The 23,124-nt window shown below is 35.0% G+C and overlaps 1 protein-coding gene across 1 annotated transcript in view; it reads right to left on the minus strand.

Moving 5' to 3' along the window:
- LOC103575219 (LIM/homeobox protein Lhx3) overlaps window positions 1-21,708 on the minus strand; it is a 108,464-nt gene extending 86,756 nt beyond the window's left edge. Inside the window, exon 1 of the mRNA XM_053737621.1 lies at window positions 21,650-21,708. The gene's annotated coding sequence lies outside the window, so the exon portion shown is untranslated. The remainder of the gene's footprint in view (window positions 1-21,649) is intronic.
- Window positions 21,709-23,124: the final 1,416 nt, after the last annotated feature.

Consider the following 23,124-nt stretch of genomic DNA (forward strand, 5'->3'; position numbering starts at 1 on the left):
CCTAAATACATTTATCTCACACTGGCTTGAGAGAATAACCGCGATGATAAGTACACTCAGAATGTCAGGATAATTACGAATAAATTTATCGAAATAAAGTAAAAAATAATTTTATTAAGCCGAGTACAGCAAAAAGTAAATCGCAATGTTGATTGTGTTATTATAAAATAAACCAACAGAGCTGGGCCGTGTGGAACCGGAAATTGGTCGGACATTTTTCACGCTCTATTGAGAACTCGCGAAGATAAAAAGTTTATTACATAGCGGTCAGCAGTCGTATAAATGTGACAGGTTTATTGGTTCACAATAGTACTATTATACGCAGCTGTACTTGTTCTATATACAGTGACGTGAAATTTTTAAATGCTCACTTTATGAAACTACTTAAACATGCTTTAAAACGAGCATTTAAGCAGTTTCGATGTCTCTTAATGCTGCTTAAAGATAAAATCATCGAGTAATAAATTAAATTTATTCATTTTCGTACACTTAGATATATATGTATACGCAGCTTTCACTTTATGCTAAAATCTCCGTCACTGTAGATAGTGTGTAACCATTTCTTTTTATCTACAAAGCCCAAAGATAACATGTGCAAAGCCAAGATACACAAGTTTCTTTATTTATTTTCATTAATCCAAAGCGCGTTAGTGCTGATTATTCAAGAGCCACTTTGCCGTATTAAAAAATTATTAAATTACACTTTATTTTATTGTGTATGAATACTTTTAACAACTGAAATAGATAAACACAATGGTGAGTTAGTGTCGAGACTTTCCCACGAGGTTCGAACGTCACAAGACTGCGTCGGCGAGGAATAAATCTGTCGTATGGTCAAGAGACCCCACGAAGATGTTTGAATCTAATGTAGATAGACAAAAGAATGAAAGAATCGCTCCTTTTATCATGTCTGAAGCTTTTTTCGCTTCTCTCGCATTGGATTCGCCAAGATGGAGATATATAATATCACATGGGTATATAGGGGTCGTAGTAAGAGTATGGACCCCACGCCACGAAGTTTCAGGGCCATGACGATCCGGTCGTGAGTTGTTTCTTCGCGACACTGTGCTATATACTATCCATAAGACGCTTCACCTCGACTACGGTCATAATTCACTGTGATTACTGGTACTGAGGTATTATATATATATATATATATACATATATATAATATATAGACATAATGTATTCATAGATGTATATATATGTGGGTTGTTACTATTATATTTCCTTAACATCTAAGACAGCTTTGTATTCTGTATTTCTTTGTGCCTGTGCTACTTGAAAATAAATACTGCATCAAAATTATTATTATTATTCGTATTTATATTTATGAAATAATAATTAAGAGCAGTATATTTACTAAGGTATTTATAAAAAATAGTGGTTAAATATTTGGCAATGTTGACGGCCAATATTTGTCCCCATGCAAATTCACTCAAAGCGGATATTTGTAGACGTTAATTAATTCTATATTTAATTGAACAAGTGTTGATTTTCCAACTTTATAAGCGTTAAATTGTCCAAAATTATATGATTGCGTTGGTAATTTAGCGATAATTGACTTCATTAATTGACTATTTACTCGATGATTGTGTGGGTTAACTGAAACAACAAAACAAGCTATTGACGAAGGGATTTTATTGTATACTTTATGAGGAATGACGTCAAACTGATCGAGCGAAGCGATTATTACACTCTATTAAATGAAAATAAATAAAATTCTTAAGCTAATAAATTGACTAAGGGAGGATCGGAAAAATTCGAGAAGAATATCATTGTCTATGTATTCTAATAAAAATTATCCTATAAACTTTTTTTTGTATGGAACAAGTCTAGGATTTTTGTTTAATATGTCTTCTAGTAGAAATAACTCTGAAAAGTCTGTAGAAAAAATTTTTTTCTGCCTTTTTACCCATATGAGGATTAATTAGGATGAAAGAGGATGACGATGTCCATGTATTTTTATAAATAAAGGCCCGCAACTTTTCATCTGTTGGAAATATCTTCACACAATAGCAACATTGTTTATTCGCCATGATGTATTCTGGTAAGAGGAACCACAAAAAGTCCCGAAAAAAATTTTATTTTTGACCTACGACGGGGAATCCAGCCTGAGAAGATTACCGAAGATGTTGCCCATGTAATTTAATGGAAAGAAGCCCGTAACTTTTCATCTGTTGGAAACAACCCATCACAATATTAACGTTTTTTGTTCATTACGATGTTCTTTAGTGGGAAAAGCCATAAAAAGTCCTGGAAATAATTTATTTTTTGAGAATTCGACATCGGGCAGATACGGGCAGATGCGGGCAGATGACATTTCCCATGTCTTCTTATCAAGAGTAGCCTTTACCTTTGCTACTGTTGGGAATAACCCATCACAATATAAACGTTTTTTGTTCATTACGATATCCTTTAGTGGGAAAAGGCCCAAACAGTCCCGAAAAAAATTTTATTTTTGATCTATGGCGCATTGTCAGGCCAGGGAAGATGAAGTTGTTTATGAATTTTTATGAAAAGCGGCCAACTTTTTGTTTTGCTGGAAATAACACTGCACAATATGAACATTTCCGGTTTGCTATGATGTCTTATACACAAAGATACAAAAATATGAATTTTCTTTACACTCATACAGGGTTAATTTCTGTGATGCCATCGAATAAATCTCTATGTCAACATAGGAAAAATTCCATTTTCTTCTCGCCATGTAAAAAATATTCCTTTATTAGTGAAATAGAAATATTAAACAACGGTTCAATCATCTGTTAAATTAATAAAAATCGAAATCTTAAGAAAGTTTTGAATTTCAATAAATATCATGTAAATTGTAGCGGTCATAAAAAAGTTAAATAAGCCGGAAGCGTTAATAATAAATTTAAAAACAAAAGTAATAAAATAATAAATTTAAAAAAATTGAAATTGTCGTAAAATACGTTTTTATAATAGAGATGAAAAGATGTAATGTACCGAGACTAATAATGTAATAACGGAGAAATCGAAGAGAAATTGAACGTGACAACGTGTTAGTATAATTAAACTCCATTGGCACGATCTCGAAAACAGAGTTGGGTGCGCCATTTAACCCAAGATTTCTCGATTCTCACGGCATTCGCCTACATGCTCTACACTCTCTCAGCATCCATACATATATTCACACACACACGTCCCTCTATATATACACAGAGCAGCGATAATTATGGATACGATAATCACGAACTGGTCCTAGTCTAACGGAACGTCAGCCGACTCGTTTATTCATAACCACGAAAAAATAAACAAATAATAACGATGATATAAAATATTTAATGAAAATAAACATCCGAGACATCCTCATACATTCTAATTAGCTATCTTACTAATTTAAACGGTATCAAGGAATTATCTCAGTGACTAGTGATTTTCTTTGGTCTTTAGCTCGATAGCATCAGTGGCCAAAGAGAAAAAAATAACCGGAAAGTAAATAGAAAAGTCTCTCAGCGATTTATTAATTAATGAAATAATTAACTCAAGTATTAAGTGTAACATGTAATACAGTTTAGCAGTGAGCTTGTAGTTAACAACAAACTGTAACGAGCAGTGAACAGAATTCTCCAAGGATATATTACAGTGTATACACTCACCGGGTACGCGATATATAAAGACATATACACATATATATGTAGTACGGTAGGTAGTAGGTACAGCGCGGCAGTAATGGAGGATAAGAGGGAAAACGCAAGAAGTGCTACTGCAGCACGTAAACCTGTCCCTAATTGATAGGAAATTCCAGTATATCCAGTAGGCATTGAAATTTTTAAATCAACCACCCCAACACACAACTTTTAACTGGATGGTAACTCCAGCAGTATACCGGGGATTTGTGCTGACCCATCGTCTCATGTTTAACATTAAGATTTCTTCTCGATACGTTTAAAAATAAACATTTAATTAGATGCACTTTAACAACTACTTGCTGGCTCATTATTCCTCGAACATTATTTGCTAAAAATATACTTTTAAACATACGGCAAAAACAGGAAACACACAACTTGGTAATTGATTTGCTGCTCGATTTTAAAAAAATAGTAAGGTCGCTTTTTCCAAGACGGTATCAAATTTGTGAGCGAATTGTTTAATGAAATAGTCAAGTGGAATGATCTTAAATGAATTTATTTATCGAGCGTCTGACTGTGTGATATCAGTTAATTTTGTGTGAGCGACATCACACGGCGCCATACGTAGGTGCGTTCGCAATTAACGACTGAAGTGAGTGTAACGAAGACTGGTCGTCGTTTACGTGGTGCAGTCTTCTGTTGTAATGCAGCAGCGAGTGAGTTGATATGAGCTGAAGTGAAAAAGAGCTAAAGGTTCATAGGTTGATATGCTGAGAGTAAGAGCGAGATGAGAGGGACCGGTTCATTAGCGACACTCACGATCTGCCTCGAAGACATCTATTTCATTTATTTTCTTTCTTCATCGAGTATATATACACTTGCCCCACCTTTGCTCTCTTATTCACTGTACGCTCTTTACCTTATTCACAGTCCACTTAACTTGAATTGTTCTTTTTTAAAACTCGATCTCATTCTTCTTAATCCGAACACCATGATACACACACCCCGCGCGATGTAGCACGTCGTTTGCACACTATTCTTTGAAGTGATCAGCGCTTACACTGCTATTAGATTTTCATCATCTTAAGAGTTGTCGATTCTTGATATTTAATATCATGGTTCGCTTATTATTAATCGTTACTTATTACTTATTACTTATTATTCAACTGATAGTACGTTAATGCAACGAAAAAAGTCATTTGGCGTTTTATAGCCGAGTTGAGTAATAAAATTTATGACACCTTATTAATAAAAGTCCTTTGAAATGTAAAAAAAAGGTTTCGCAAGTTCGATTACTTACGGATGATTTATGACGTTAATAAAAATAATATTTTTTTTCCGAGCTAAACGAGTGCAAGTTGAAGCAGCCGGTTCGAAAAATAAAATTGTCCAGTTGCAAGCAAGAGTCTGCATCTGTATGAGATATGAAATGTTGAGTCGATGATTGGTCCGAGTTGAGAGTACGAAAACATGTTCTATGCAATGCATGACACGTGTTAATAAATATATATTTACTTATATATCCGTACGGTTATTAATATAAAAATTGACATTAATGATCGTTGTAATTTAATGCAACTTTTTTTTTCTTTTTTTGATTTATCATTTAATTAAATTATAAGATAAAAAATATTAATAAAAAATTTATTAAATCATAAAAAATATATGGATGTCTGGAATGACATTTTTATTCGCAGAAGTATGTAGACATTTTATAGAATTTCAAATAAATTTATATCAATACGATTTGTTTTCCAATATCCAATAATCCAGATTGCTAGTAGAAAACAAAAGAGAAAATCTAATCTAACAATGAAGAGTCGAATGATATATCCAGTGTGTGAAAACAAGAATAATAAAAAAGGATTGTGTTTTCGGGAAAGTCAATGTTTTTGGTCGTCTAGTCGTGACGGTGGTACCGGCAATGGTGATAGAGTTTAAGCTATAACGGGGAACCGCCAATTTTCATGATCGCGCTTTCGTGAAACTGTTTCAGGGAGGGACAACAGGTTGAATTAATTGACAAAGATAGCGTTTTCCACGTCGACGTACCTAAACGCAAATATTCGATTGCAGTAACACTGTGTGTGTCTATGTGTGTCAATATATATATAGCAGTGACACACGGCAATGGGTACCAACCAACGCGATGCCTCTGTGCTCTATGTACTGGCAGTACCCAGTTCTATGCTACTATCGCGGTATTGAAAGAGAGATAGAGAAATGGCATTACGAGGGAAAGGGGGAAAAGGAGTTTGTAAATGGGAAGGGGTGGCTCGTGGTTCGGTTGATCGAACACATTTTAATCAATTCCATTAGTCCCCTGTAGCCATCTACCGCTATGGGTATACGTCGGGGGTGCGTACAAAAGGCAGATAGAGAGATAGACAAATTAAGTGAGTACAACTGAAAGAGAGAGAGAGAGGGTGAGAGAGTTTGTGCACTCGTCGATGGGTTTACGAACGCCACAACGGCCCCGTGACGTCATCGTTTCGGTTTACACGCGCCAATCATCGGCGGACTAATTGGTCGGTACTCCGCGGCCGATTCCACGCTCGATCGATTTCGTCCTCTCTCGTTCTCACACACAATATCACTGTCCCTCTCGGTCTGCTGCGAGAAGGATAGATAATACTACACACACGGAGCACGGGGCTAACTATTCACTTGGTACTCATCCCCTTTTGCCAACGCGGTCGGTCAGTACCAACTCGCGTGGATTTTCCTCTTGAATATGCCGACGATTAATTCACCGTCGTCCATCCTGGTTTGATGTTAATGGCTCGAACTCGTGATGAGTTTACACTGGCATAGTTTTAAACTACTTATATTACGTACACTCATTTGGGCGATAAGTGTGTTTAGAAAGCTAAGTAGAGATAAACATCCGATTAATCACTGATGATTGATAGAAATTCAATTTTAAACTCTGATACTCACTAACTCTCTCTCTGCTCTGGAATGCCATTAAATATTCGATGATGGAATTCACGTATGTCTGATGGTAAATAGAGTTTGATACTAAATCAAACATTTATGCGATTATTTTGATGCGATTACTCTCTTACTCTCCAGTCAATGCAAACATCATCAACATCACCAATCAATTTTGATTATTTCAAAAATATTAGGATTTTTATTTTTATCGTCGTTATTAAATTTAAAAAAGTTTAATGAATAAATGAGTTAATGAATAAAGTAGTACCTGCATATAGTGAGCAAGCACAATTATGTATTTCCAATCGAATTGATTGTAGACACAGGGAATGAGTTAAATTGCTCGTGTTCAAAGACGTATATATATATTGACAAGACATCTTGCTATGGTATAAATATGTGTGTGTGTGTGTGAGTACATATAGCATAGGATATATAAGAGGAAGACATGAAAACCCGGGACTGGACGGTGGTTGGTCGAGTACATCCTACGTACCTAATCAAGCAATAACTATTTGTCAGTTACCCGGGCAACCTAAATCCAAGCTAATTCGACATCCGTGTCGAACACAGATTTGCTATCGGATATCTCTTTCTATCTGGACAACAGCATATTCGCATTAGCGAGCTCCGCAGCCCACGCTCGATCGAGCATCGACCACGGGGCCACGAGTAGTATAGCTGAGAGCTGTGGAGATCTCTACTCCCTTGCTTGCTTTTACGTCTCTCTGCTCTGCTCATCTCCTCTCGGCTGCTGCTTTCATCGTCTCTCGTTCCCGTTTCCTCGCCCCGTCTCGCTCTCCCACGGCTGGCCCGCGCGATTGCTAAGTGCAGCACCTCGCGTTACACGCTTAACCAATCGTCCACGATTGCCGCATCAAGCTCTCGACTCCATGTGATATGTCCACTCACGGGACACCCGAATCCTCGGCCACTTCCACAAGATACCATTACACCTATCCGCACTCACACTTGCTCGTATTCACACACACACACACATCTTCTGGTACATCTGCTTCAGCCCGGCTTGCTATTTTCAGGTTTTCGTAATTTAAATTTTATTACAGACCTTATCAAATATTTTCGGCGATTAATAATGATAAAGTAAAGGCCGTTGAACTTGAACCAACGGATGTATAAAAAATAAAAAAATATATAAAAATTAACAGACATAAGAGACTCTGTGGATTATTCTTGGGGAGTGAGTAATTTTATATAGTCCCGGCGAGAGGCTTCATTGACTGAGATAAGTGATTCTCAAGAGGGAGTGGAGTGGAACCTTCTTCTTGTTCTTGTTCTTCTTGTTCTTATGTTTCTTCTTTTCTTTCTTCATCTTTAGTCTTCTCTTTAGTCTTCTTTACCCGTGCGGTCTTATTCATTCATTCATTCAGCTGAACCTGCTCCACGATAAACACTCACAACGGACTTCTTTTACTTCTTCTTGCTCGTGTTCTTCTTTGCTCGAGCACACAAGAAAAGCTGGGACTTTGCGTGCAACCCAAAGATAACTTCGGTTGCTGGTGCTAATTGAGTGATAGCGTTTGCTAATATTTATGATCACTTCCTTTATCCTTTATCCATTCTTAATTTTTTATACTCCAAGGAAGTGTGCCTTTTTATAAAAACTTTACACACATGAGATCTGTGATCCTTGGGTGTTTTGTTTGTTTCTCATCCCGTTCCATTCCTGAGATTTTGATTTTTTGTTGATCAAACTGTACACAGGCTTGCGGAACAGGATAGTGGGGATTTCATTCACTCGATCCTATTTCCTCTCGGCCTCAGCCCGCTGAATCCTTCACTGCTAAGTGAGAACCACTTTAGATAGTACTCTTGGCGGGGAAAGATAAAAGGTCCTCTGATGGACTCGGAACAAGACAAAATTAGCGGCCCTTTATCTGGCTTTGTCTCACGACATCAATTTATTCCTTGATTATATCCAACGTTTTTTATTATAAATTATTATTTGAATTAAACTGATAATTTTAATTATTATTATTATTTAAATACCAATCAGCAAAATTTATGACAGAAAATTATAAAAATATATTTTTAAAGTAAATTAAAATAATTACAATTATTACTTAGCATTAAATCGTGTTTTTTAATTTTTCCCGCGCAATTTAATTCCCTGTTTATTTTTTTTTTGTGCGCTCATAAATTGTAGAAAGGCATAGAAAATAAATATTGAGCATTTTATCATAAATGAGACATTTCTTGTCGTCGTAAGATCTCTTGGGAGTTTAAAACATGTTCGATATTACTGCTGACTTTTATTAATTAATATTTATGACGATATCCAGTCAGTGGCTCAGCTTCAGACGGCTTCGGAACATTGTCATAAAAATTTTTTATTTTATTACACACGTTAGTCTCTACTTGTAACACCTGTCTCAATCAATCCCGTAGATCTATTTTTTTTTTTTTTTTTTTTTTTTTTTTATATGAAAATTAAATCTTAAAATTTAAAAATATATTTATTTAAATTTTAGACTATCGAGAAAATAAATAGACTCGATAACAAAAAGATTGAGTGTTTACTAATTAATAAATTGATTAAATAAATTATAACTAAATCCCGGATAGTAAAAAAAAAAAAAAAAAAAAAGTAATAAATTGTTAAATTAGTCATAATCACAAAGTAATTTATTAATTCGATTGAACGTGTATCTTATAAGCAACCTGTCAGTTTAATCTTAAACGTGTGAGTGTAGTAGTCACTTTTATATATAGTAGCCACACTCACGCAACCCACCTTACCTACACCTATCGCGAGTTATCCTTTCACTAAAAAAATATTTTATTCACGATAAATAACAATACTAATTAATAAAACCAAAGTAAATAAACAAACTCTCTATTTATCTCACTCATAAATTTTAATTCTTGGCATAAAAATTATAAAATAAAATTTAATCATCCCGATAAAGACAGTGAAATAAAATAAACTTAGTAGGATTTATAAATTTGAAATAACAAGCTTTTTAAAATGTTTCGGATAGAAAGTTTCCGTCGCGTCGCGAAGGTTGACTTGACATAAATATTAGCGGGAATAAAAATAAAAATAAATTATTTATATTGTATATATATTTTTATATAAAAAGGGGTGATAATGATAGGGTAGGTAGAGATGGTGCATCAGGACAAGGTATCAGGACCGACTATCTATCGCTGCCTTTTACGCTAATTGATAAATCGTGTTGCGTTAATGAATATACCGATGGCCGAGGGGTGACCGAAGAAAGTATACATATACACATTTACATATGCGTATTTATATATTTTCAGCCGAAAAATTTTTTTCATAATTTAATTGAAAATAAAAAAAAAACTGATTGTTAATTAATTTTTCATAACTCGTTTTAAAAATAAAAAAAATAAAAATGATAAATCCTGCTACAAATATTTGTAATTTAAACGCATGTCAGTAGGTATATAAACATGTGCACATCAACTTGCACACAGATATCTCTCGCACTCGATCAGCCATCCAATTGCACATGAAACACTAATTGCGCAATTAATCTCAATCTATTTAATAACACCTCCATTACTCTATACGAGAAATGGAGTCCTTCAGCGGCAGCATGTATGCATATATGCACCAGTATGTGTCTCTGCTGGTCTATGGTAGTTTCATCGTCGGATCATTGAACTAAAAACCCCTCATTTAAACATCATACATATATAAGTATATATGTATACATATATATATCCACTAAACCTATTTTTAAATCACTGATAGCTCCATCATTATTTCGGTTTTATTTAGTTTTTTTATTCGCGCTTCAATTATTCGTCCATCAATCTACCAAAGCAATTGCCATCCACTCGCTGGGTTTAGACTTCAATTGAAAAAAATAATAGTTTGTAGATCTACATTGATTACGTACCAGCTAAAGATCTATTTGAGTGTAATATAAATTTTTGCAACTAAAAGAAATGAAATTATAATTAAATGTCTCCGAACTCGTCAGTTAAACGAAGCGGCGGTTAATAGAAATTTTTTACTGAATTTCTCGCGGTTTATTTTCGAAGCTGAAGAGATAAAGAAGAGAAATTGGCAATTGTTAAATAAATAAATAAAGTGAAAATAAATGTTGATAAAGAAAGTTTAAAGGCTTGAAAAAGATCCTTAAAAAAGTGCAATCTATCGAATTAAAGCAATTAGCGGTACAACCGTTTGTAAGACCGTGATACTTAGCAGCCTATCTCTCCGTACACTCGAAAGCTCTTCACTTTCTTATATGAGATAACAAATACCGACGAAACTTACACCAACTCTACTCGTAATTTTTTTTTCGGTAAGTCGCTAAATAAGTAGATTAATTTATTTTATTTTTTCGAGACGCGCATTTGTGTCGGACGATAAATCGGTGAATTTAATTTTTAAGAAGTAGGTGGTTATTTTATTGCACTAACGACAAGGCTGTAAATATTTAGTTTTATTTTTTTATATCAAGTCAGTGGCGTACGTAAAAAGTGTATAAAGTGATCTATAAGGATATCGTACAGCATCGCGAGTAACTGGAGTATTTCTCGAGTTACAAATCTCTCGGCGCCATCGTAAACGACCAATAAAAATTTACCACGGCATTTAAACATGTCGCTGAAATAATCCAACGGTTAACGACTCTATTTCAATACTTTTTTACAGAGTTGTCATGCAAGTGCATAAAAAAAAAAAAAAAAAAAAAAAAAATACGAGAAGACTTTCAAATAAAAAAATATTTTGTTGGAAACAAAACTTTAAAAATTTTTTTTTATAAAACACTCGTGAGTAAATACGAGTTTGATTTCCGAGTTAGTTGAATCCCTTGATAAAATTCCCATTGATGTCAGATTTTCGTCTGGCATGGAGGATTTCACGGAGAACCTGGAGAATTTCGGTATCCTTCAGCTTAAAGTATGAAAAGCTGCAAACTCTCTTTTAATTTTTCCTCTTGCCGTTTTGCTAATACTCCCAGTACTGCTTTAATTCAGTAGCATCGGCTGCTTCTCGTGTCCCTTAAAGCCATAACGAGGATAAAATTCGAATAAAGTTACAACACCACCCATTCGCCTATCCACCAGCTCGAGTAGTATTAGTATTATGCTCCAGGATTCACTGTTCACGTTCGTTGTAACATTTTAAACTCGCATTTGCTCGGCTTGATACCTAACTTTATTCCCAAGGCTTCACACACCATACGGAAAAAAGCCTGTTACGAAAACTCACTGCTGACAATGGAGCTTTTCGACAGAATATCATTAAAGTATTTAGAAAATTCGAAACCCGTAAATAACTCCAAAAATAGAAACTATTTTTTTTATGAAACTTGTTTAACACCATTAGCGGTATTTATTTTTTAACAATAGTGTTAATTATCAACTTAAATGAAAGTCCTAACAAGCTTAGTTTTATTTTTAAAAGTACAAGAAATAAATTTACGAATATTACCTTCTCTAGTTTTCTTTATTTTTTCTAATCAATACTTGAGTGCCTGCGGACCAATGCCCAAACACCTGTTTGTGAAACGTCAAAGCTGAAATTCGGTGTAATAATCTGGTATGAATTTTTAAAAATTATAAATTAAAAACAACAATGATTTTTAACCTTTGATTTACAACTTGAAGCGAAAGATAAAAAAGTAAGTGAGTGAAAGAGGATAAAACAGTAAAAGTATATAAGCAAAGTAAAGGCAACAAGGAAAAGTGAAAGAAAGAAGGTCGGCATCTCTTCGGTCCTATTAAAAAGCCCGTTTCCGCCTCCGTTTCTGAAAGCTTCTTACAGCACTCGAGGCAACTGCAAAAGTACTTGAAAGCTCGTGAAAAGCCCGAGCCGACAACACTTTCTTGGTTGAGTGCCGTCCCGCCAGGAGGGCGCTCTGTAACTTATTCGCACCCAGTCACGAAGATACGATTACTCTAGTTGCAATATCGACTGGATCCTTATGTATTAAACATCCACCAAGAACGAGAGTTCATCTTCCCTCACTCCCTCTTACTCTGCTTGGATCACGAATCCCTATTTACTATTGCTGGACATCTGCCCATCTTGTGGCGGGCACACTTCCAGCGGAAAATACTCATCCAGACTCTTGCCTTACTCGATATTAATGATTCTATCAAATTTTTATTTATTTATCGTGTACTGGCATTCTATAATTTACCGCTATACCTAATATTGAAGCATTGATGTAAATAAAATCTATAATATGAGCAATAAAAATAGGCAGAGACAAAACTATCGTGATGCAAATAAACCTTGTCTCGCTAAATAAATAAATCTCTTTAGTTAAGAAGGGTGTACATTATTCTTCCTCATAATTTTCTTTTTTATCCGTTGGCGGGCGAGTGTCGAAAGCCCCTCAGGGAGTGAAAACGAGTGGAGAAGGAAAAACTCGCAAGAAAAGAGAACTCAAGTGATAGAATAAAATGAAAAAATAAAGTAAAGTGTCGAGTGAAGATGAGGACGGAAGTGAGAAAGAAAGATTCAATGGTGAGAGTGCCAGTAATCCGTGTTCGGGTGCACTCGCCCTAAGATAACGGGGAAAACATCCATAATGCAGTGTTTCTCTTAAAAGCTACCAATAGTAAGTAGCGTTTTAAGTGACAATAGACCACAATTGCACACCCTAAAAAAAAGTAATATTACTGAGCGGCGCATTAACATTTAATTGATTGATGTTCCGAATGATAAATTACTTTTTGTTAAAATCGAGTCGATATTTTATTAAGAGAAAATAAATATGAATTTCTCATTATAATTATAATTATAGTTATATGAGAGGTAAGAAAAGATTAATCAGGACTCTGAAGGATAATGTTAACTGCAGTCGTGCAATTATCTAAGAAAACGATGATATCCGCAAGTCAGACGACTTAACGAGGCAGCGGGCGAGCGAATCGCAATTACGCTAAGGGTCGTGATTAATGACCCCCAAGGGTCACGAAAATTAAATTCAATAATTCTCTCTGTATTCGTTTAAAAATTCTTTAAGGGTCCAGGAGCCAGACATCGCAGTTGTGTACTGTAGGTTGTACAGAATCGTGTGGTTTGGTGTGCAGTGGCCAGCTCAGCTCAGAGCGAGCCCAGGATGGAGGTGGGTTAATTTCTGGACAATCGCTTACGGGCTGAGTCGACGAGTGGGAGCCCCTTAATCCTGGAATAGTCAGGACAATTTAGAGACTGGTTAGCTGGTTTAACGTCAAACGTGTAACCGCGGTGTGTGGTGTGGGTAAAGAATGGCGGTAGTAATATCGCGGCCGTTACTGTACAGTGTTCTCTCCGGAGAGAGCTAACCAGAGTTGTAGAAACGCGTAGCGAGCGAGTGTGCGAGAGAAGAGCTGAGCAGAAGCGAACTGGATGCTTACAGTGTTACGAAAGCACCGGGGTAGGCAATATGGGGAAAGAAGCCCACCCTCAACGTTGAATATAACCTGGCTCTTTAATTTAGAGTCGCTGGACAGTAATTAAAATAACCACCCCCGACACACATATTCTACAAAGCGGTACCCAACCTGTCTTACTGTCAGACACGCTCTCTCTCTCTCTCTCTCTCTTTCTCATTCGCTACTTCTTCGTATACACTTTTAATTTATTACTCGTATACTCGTCTGCTGAATATACTCAATAAATATATAGCTATTTATATAGTTAATTTACTTTATCATTATCAATTACGACAAATGTTGATATAATTTTTAAAGTGGAAATATTTTATCGAGAATATGAAATAAAAATTTGAAAATATATTTATAGCAGTGGAAGAAATAGCTTCGAATGGAAATAAAATTTAAATTGCCGGTTTACCAGCACTAAATCTATAATAAAATTTTTTATTTAAAAAAGTAAAACGGTAATATAAAGGAAACGAAGTACGCTAAATGAAAAGTACGGACATGAATTTCCGGATCTTGAATAACCGTTGAGAACCACGTCCGAAGTTGTCCATATGATTGTAACGAGTATAAGGCCGAGGCCAGGAAGAGTGAGGAGCGTTGCAAAATAGAAAATTTAATTTAGCCTGTCACCCCGTCGACCTACCCCCGGTATATTCCCTTATTGCGAGTCTGTCGTCCCGCCCTTCCACCTCAATACAGTTCTACTAGTATTACTATACCATACGGAGTGTACGGAGCATAGCAGTAGAGAAAGCGCCGAGGGAAGTAAATGAGAAAGAGAAAAAGGAGAGAAAGACCGAGAAAGTAATAGCAGAGATACAGAGACAGTAACTACTGAGACACGGGCTGCTGCTGCAACACTCGCCTAATATTAATTCCGACAAAAATATTTCTAATTGTACCCGAATGTTAATGTCCACTCAACTATTTTATTTACAGTCGTTTAATTTTATTAAAAAAATTTCATTTTATTAAAAATTTAAGTTGATAAATATATATGTATTTATTGTTATTATTATTTATGAGTGTATAAAGATACATTTTTAAAGATGAATGAAAATATACAGTGAAAAAGATTCTTATTCGATTGGTAGTGTGGTCTAAGGATGTACCAGGTGTTACAATAAATTTCGGTTATATTTTATTCAAGCCAGGTCGATCGGTAGTTTTCAATTTGCCGGCTCGTATATATTTCGCGTGGGTTCGACGGGTTAGGGTATAGGGTATAAGGTACAGTGAGCGTGGTGTGGGCACACGGCTACGAAAAACCGTTTCCTTGAGGAGCATTGCCAAAGCAGTAGGGAAGGATCCTGCTCTGACTCAGACAGATAGTGATAAAGATATACAAAAGAAGACGGGTATAAAAGAGAAAGGAAACGAGGAAGAAGAAGAGGGAGAGATATTGAAGGGCGAGTAGGGTGGAGAGACGAGTGAGGGATGGAGGTGTGTGCAATTTCTTGGTCAGGATGGCCTGTACATGTCGATCTAGCTACGGCCCACAAACCCTACTCGATGCTGATGCTGATGCTTCTTCTTCTTCTTCTTCATCTTCTTCTTCTTGTATACACTGTCTTGTTCCACTCCATCTATATACCGAGAAGAGTTGATGAAAAAATAATAATCCCATGAGAGTGGTCAGTTATTGAAGAAACGGAATCATTCCATCTGCTGCTGTCGATCTAACTCCATATCCATCCTCTAGTCACCTTACATTCTTTCAGTTCCATTCTTGAACCAATCCAGAATCCAATTTAATAACCAACAATTCGCAAAACTTTTTTTTCTATTTTAGAAATTTTTTTTCTGTCAATTCAAATTGATTTTCAGGATGTCAGTTTAAAAAGCTATGTTTTAATTAAAAATATAACAGATAAAATATTCTTTATATGAAACATTGGTATTCTGGGGATATCTAGATTGTTAAATTTATCGAAGTAAAATTGAATGTTAAAAATACCATTGATTATTAAATAAATATTAATTAATCAAATTGGAAAATTAAATTTTACTTTATCTGACAAATTCTTGCTTTTGAACTTACAGTAAAAAAAAAAAATGCTGCTTTGGAAATAGCGAAAAATATTTGAATTTAATAAATATCATAGCTGTTATTAGTTTTCAATTTTATTTTCTAAAACAAATTTTAAAAAGTAGCTTTTTTGTTAAACACAAATCTCTCAAAGGAAAAAAATATGTAACATATGAGTCGCGAGGTTGGTTCTACAGTCGGCTGACCACGACAAAACTATATCTGAAAAATATTGAGGTATGCAGTAAATAAATTTGCTCGTAGTCGGTAGGTTGTGGATATGTCACAGAGTGGATGAGTAGCGAGTTTATTGAAAGTAAGCGCGAAGGGACGCGAAATCGTATCTCGAAAAAGAATAAATATACCAGTGTACTAGTTGTAGATGTTTGGCTTCTACTGAAATTAAAAATATCGATTGCTATTGACGCTCACACCGCCTCCATACAGTCATCTATCCACCAACATGTACATCTGCACCCACACATATATATGTTCAATTTGTTTTTCTCCTGCAAGACAATGGGCATTCTTTTCGCAGACAGTAAGAGGTACAAATTGCAGTTGCCCCTACGTCTCACTCTGATGGACCTCTGTGCTCATCGTCATCAGTCGTTCATCATTTAGTTTCTTTTTTGTCACCATCCCATACCCCTGAGAATAAATTCGACCGATCACCATACTCTTCCCACCACTTCCACTACCACTTGACTTTTTTACTCGCTCCAGGAATCCCAGAAAAATACAAAGGCTTCTTTTTTTTCCCTTTTTTTCATCACCAGTCTGCTGTTGTTCACTATTACTATTACACCGTTCCCTCTTTTCTGTCCTTACTACAAATTCATTCAGCCATGACTCGATTCACGGATTTATTCTCATTTTCCATTAAAAAGAAAATTTTTATATTAAATAATAAAAAGTTTTTTTTTTCCATTGAATGCTTGAAGGCAAACTGGGGTGTCCTTGCGGGAGATAAACGACACCTGCTCCAACGTCCAAGGTTTGATTAGGCTTCCGGTTAATTAATAACCTCTCATGCACATACCCATGATGTATGAATATGCATGCGCGTTTCCGTGTGTCGAGAGTAAGTGTTAGTGTGCGGTATGAACGCAGGACCAGGACACCGAGGGGAGAATCTAACCAGAAGGGCCAGGACCACTCATTTGCATTCGGAAAACAAAGGGACTGAGTGCGGTGCACACATACGCACCTACCTATCCAGCACTCGTTATATTTGTGTGTATGTTCACCACCAATATCTCTATATATACATATGTCCGCTCGTTGTGTCTAATGAAAGTGAAAAAATATTTTAATTTAACCTATTAAGGAAAAAAGTTCATTTTATAAATTAAACATTTAATTGAAGGATAAATTTATTCCTCTATAAAAAATATTAAATATTTATCAGCTCATTTAATTGTTTTGTTCACAATAATTAAAGTTTTAATTTAAAAATTAAATCAAGGCTTTTTCGGTTCAATAATTATCATGGGCTAGCTAATGGCCCAGTTAATTAATAAAAAAAAAATAAATAAATTAAAAGGAATTTGTCTAATAAAATGAACTAAATCGCATAAACATTCAATCTATCCGCCGGAAGTAAAACCATCTGTCATACACACCTGTCTCACGTCTTTCCACTGTACCTTATGGTGCATCACATTAAAAAATATAAATATAAAAAAACCGTGTGTTTCCGTCAACTGTGAAAATGCCGCGTGTATGCATCATTTTTTTTTATTGTGAATAATAATAATAATAAATATTATTATCATACACACGAAATTATACACGCCAGTGTAATAATATTTCATTCTTGAAAAATAAAAAAATTTTGTTATAGTCCGAGAAATAATTACCCGTAATTATTGAGGGTAGAAAAAAATATATATCGTCGTGTAATCTCGGCAGAGTGAACGTGAACGAATTAAATGTCAGTATAATTGTTTTTAAATATTTTTTATATTATTTAGCTGGGTTTATTTTTTATTAAAAGTCGAACAGAAAATTAAGCGGTTACTACCTCGGAGTGGACGTTAGATTTTTTTATTGACCCGATTGAGATCGAGAGCGATTAATCGCTAAGAATGCAAGCACACGGGTTGCGAAAATTATCCCTGCTCGATCTGCGATCCGTCACGCAGCGATTTCTACTTTGTCTCATCCATTTTTTGTTTTTTTTTTTTAAGTTTAACTCATAATATCTTGGCCTTATTTTCTCGAGTTAAATTCCAAAGAATCTAATTTCCGTCTAAAGATAAATAAATAAAAAAAAAATGATTAAATAAAATACGACAGTAGGACTCGATAATAAGAATCGAGGATTGACTCTTGAGCGTCAATTTTAAAATAATGACTGCAAGAAAATCACTTCAAGTATATTGACTGCGAATGAATACTGACACAAGCTATATAATATAATATATAATAATATAATAATGATTGTCATTACATATATTACATATCACAGACGAAAAAAAAAATTCAATCATAGCACGATATTATTTTCTGCAGCAGATTGACGAAAACAAATTTCGAGAGTGACATTTTGTAAAAGAACCTGAATGTAATTTAGTGGGTTACAATTGGCAAGATAAAAATTTAAACTCCATCAAATATCGCGGGCCGTTTATAATAATATATCCGACGCACACAAGGCCCGTGGCCCTGTAATTTATATTTAAATAAGATCAGATTGTAACCGCAAGGTAAATACTCGCCCCACGGGTGTGTTCCCATCGGCGTCAAAGTGTTGTGCGTTGCCTGTGATGTTATAGCAATAAACTACATAATCCAGCGATCCAGGCGTTTCGTGGCCCGCCGAGACTGCACTGCCGTAGATGATATTTCTCGTATCCACTTGGCATTACAATTGCCTTGCGGTCGGAAACGACCAGGCCGCCGTCGATTATCGCTATCGATCAGCTCGTCATGAACACAGTATTATTCTATCTCGCTTATGATCGCCCTGTTCCTATCGTAAACTCATTTATGTTGTACCATCTTGCAAACACTCATCATCTTATCTTTCTATATATATATATAATACCAATACTGTGTTTTGCACACATTATTATTATTATTATATATATACTGTATCGCTTTGTGTACACTCGAACCGGACATTAAACCAGCAAATGATTATAAACATTAGTTATTGCCTCAATCTCTCGTAAATTTATTATTTATTGGGCAATTTTAACGCCAAGCCGACAAATTCCCGAGCAAAAAAATATACACTTTTTTTTTACACTAATTTCATGAGCAATATAAATAAATATATGTAAATATATATCCATATATGAACAGCAATTTTATTTCGATTTATTTTCTCTAACTCGCACTCTGCAGCCGCTGCAAAAACGTATAATAAAGGCACCCTGGAAACAATATAAAACAATAAAGGGTTCTTACCATAACCACTACGAACGTATGAACGAACGAAGGAACGAAGGTACGAGAGCGAGTGAGACGGGACGTTATTGTATCGGGTATGAGCTTTCTCCCTTTACTAAACCTCTAACCCGAGGTTATACCCTTATTCTTCCTCCCACGACCCACCTCCTCTCGTCCACCCGACACTTTAACTCCGTCGCTCTGCACTCGGTCAGTTGTCTAATATATGTGATAATAACTTGGCCGGGAATCGAACCTGCTGGCGCACGAATCTCAGATCTACATATATGGATTGCTTCGACCCCTACTACTACTACTACTACTACTACTACGACTACTATTACTATTACTACTATACTACTACAACTACTAGGACAACTTTTATAGGATTCTACTATTCGCCGCAATACCGTAGCTTGAACGATTCTCATATGCGTGAGTGTACATACAAGAGAGAGATGGATAAATTTACCATAGAAAGGAAAACCGTGAGATTGCTAGCGACCCTCGATCTGACCGAGGGGAGCTTCTGTAAAATCCAAGATTGAAATTTGAAATATGGAAATAACACAAAACGATCGCTTAGAAAATGACAAATTTTCTTACTTTAATAAAATAAAAATTACATTTACTATTCATTTTATTAAAAATACCGAAAACGCTTTCTGTTAAATTTTTTTTCCCACTACGATTATTAATAAATAATAGTTATTATCTCGTTAGGTAGCGACAGTCTTTCGAGTACAGGGGACATTATATTTGCAATGTTTTCCGACGTACCACAAACCATCCCTCTCGACCCCTCACGTCCGTTTCCGGAGCAGTTTCGTCGCGTTGCGTTACGTCGGGGTGATACTCTTTCTCTCTTTGCTATCCACGTATATACTGATATATATTATACACAGATATAGATATAAATGGTATATGCGCTTTATGCCATGCCAGACTGGTTGGTTAATGTTCCGTGGATGCGAATTCACCGCGTACGTCTTATATTCGAAACAAAGACTTTTGTTGGTTGCTAACGGTTGGCGAACCACTCCCCGCTAGTACCGCGATACGATACGATATTATATTATTGAAATCCGGATACACATATTTCTTATTATTTTAAAAAACTTGTCACACGACTGAGACAGAAAACCCAGCCAGTATAACTCAGCTGCTATTGTGCATGGGAAAATTCATAAAATCATTTTTATCTTTTTCCTTAAACATATTTTAGTTATTTTTATTATATTGTTTATTGGATGTTTTAACAGATTTTTTAGCCTGCCTTTTTGTTCACATAAACTCGACGTAATCTTCGGATTAAGATCCTTGTAGGTGTGGAAGATTGAATTACCGGCACACCGCTTTGAGGATACTCCCTGATGGGAGGAACAACCGACGAGAGAATGAAAAAAGTCTCCATCGAGTAATAAAAAAATAAATAAATAACTTTTTGTAAAAAAACTTTAAGTGCCTTTAGAGTGTGTCTTTAAGCTCAATCTTTATCAATCACTATTTCAAATCATTCAATCTATCGATTTTATTTTATTACACGGATTTTCATTAGAGGTTTTATTTATTTCGATTTACCTAAATATCGATATTTGTAAAACCAATTAATTTTTTTATTTGGGTCCATATAAATCTCAACATAGACCAGAGCTAAAAAAAAACGAATTTTCAAACCGGAAATTGTCGACTTTTATTTCAAATGGGAATTCATAACCGAGTGAAAAAAAATTAGATCTCTATAAAATTGCAGAGGTTTAAGTCTAAGACTTTACGAAGGTCTAAATTTTTGTTTCCTTTTCACAGACTAATTATAAAAAGTGTTGGAATTCATAAATGTTAAAAAGTGTTTAGGGAATAATTTAAAAAATTTATATAAATGAATTAAAATTAAAAATCTTATAAGAAGTAAGTAAGTCAGTATACTAAGAATTAGTATAACTCCTTTTTCTGAGTACCATAAAGTGGCTTACTCATAGCCAAGAGTGTTAGCTAAAAATAAATATATAATTAAAGCCAGTAATAATGAAGTTCTTTATGCTTTTAGTGCTCGTGAGACGCGGTGAGTGTGTAATGTGAGCACTAGTGTAGTGCAGAAAACGTATATACGAGCGTATATAATAACACGAAAACGTAAAATCTCAAATTCAAACGCATTAATAAAATATCATGACGAAAGTTGTATTAATTAACATCATGAATTATAAATAGAATTTCATAAAAATTCATAAAGCTCAAAAAAATATTTATAGTTTTAAATACATGCCAATTAACGTATTAATTAATTAAATAATTAACTCACCTAATCCGGCAATTATTTGATAATAGGCTGGATTGTTTTGCGGGATGTAAATTGTAATCCTGGAACAAACAAGTAAAATACGTTATCAGAAAAATCCATTATTTACGTGTGTTAAGCTTTAAAACCGATTTTAATGAAGCCTTTAGTTTATGTGAGTAAATATATATATATATGTATATACAAATTGTAGGATATTAATTTCGAGTGGAAAATTAAAAATATTTTGAGGATCGGCAATTAGCGATAAACAAAAGAGCGAATTGCGAAACACTGGCAGGATAATAATCGGGATCCCCTCAATCCGTTTTCGAATTTCATTTGATCCCGTCAAATTGATGAGTGTATTGCCAATGCAAATATACACAAGAAGAAGAAGCAAAAGAGAGATAAAGAGTTGAAGTGAATGAGGGATATATAAAATGAGTTTACTAATTTAGATATCCGATGCATGTTCATATATCTATCTGCATAAATATATCATTTAGTGAACAAGCCCGGTGCCTAGTCTCTCGACAATACTCGATGTATTTTCGGATATATCTATAGATACACGAACACAAATCATTATTATCGGGTCATTGTGTTAAACTGCCGAGGATTACAGCTTAATCTAAATTCGTTATAAATTGTTTTGTCTACGTGGCAATAAATGATACTGATAACTCATGCAGTATATATTTAATTGACCACTCAAAATATTGACCGGGAAATTGTTTAAAAAATAATTTAGCCACATGGGAAAATAAGTGTGAATATGAAAATAAAAAAAGCTGAGCTGTGAAAAATTATCTAAAGATGAAGAATAAGAAAGCAGACGAGAGAGAGTGAGAAAATGTTAAAGAAATATCGGCGGTCAACGATGGAAAATCCTGTATCCTGGCAGTAACGAGCGGTACATACGAGAATGTAGAGGGCGGGTTGAGAGGAGAAACTAGAGAGTACCGAGAGTACCCTTAGTCGGTTTTACCCTGGGGAGGTTTTATAATGGCGTCCAGTTATTACCACAGGACCTCGGGCCACGGACACGATGGGATGCTGCGACAAGAGACGGCCGATTTAACAAGTGCGATGTGCCCTAGCTACCACTCAACTGTTTGCCTGCTTTATATCTATATCTATAATATATACATATACATATACATATATATGTGTTCATAGTACTGGGTTCTCGTTAGTGGTACTCAGACAGAAAACCAACGTGGACACCCCCGCTAATGATTGCGGCCAAGTTTCAGTTTACCCGACCGCCCAAAGACTCGCCAATTAATTTGTCATTAACTACATAAACTATTTTTTTTTTTTTACAATTTATCTTCCATTTAAAACTTTCCCGCATAATAATTAAATATTTTTAACTTATAGGTAAACTGTCATTTAATTTTTATTTAAAACTTTTAATGATAACTAATAATTCAAATTATTTTTATTATTTTTTTGTGTACATACTTACAGCAGTGACAATTTTAGTCACTGCC

This window comes from Microplitis demolitor, chromosome 3 (assembly GCF_026212275.2).
Source record: "Microplitis demolitor isolate Queensland-Clemson2020A chromosome 3, iyMicDemo2.1a, whole genome shotgun sequence".
Taxonomy (NCBI): Eukaryota; Metazoa; Arthropoda; class Insecta; order Hymenoptera; family Braconidae; genus Microplitis; species Microplitis demolitor.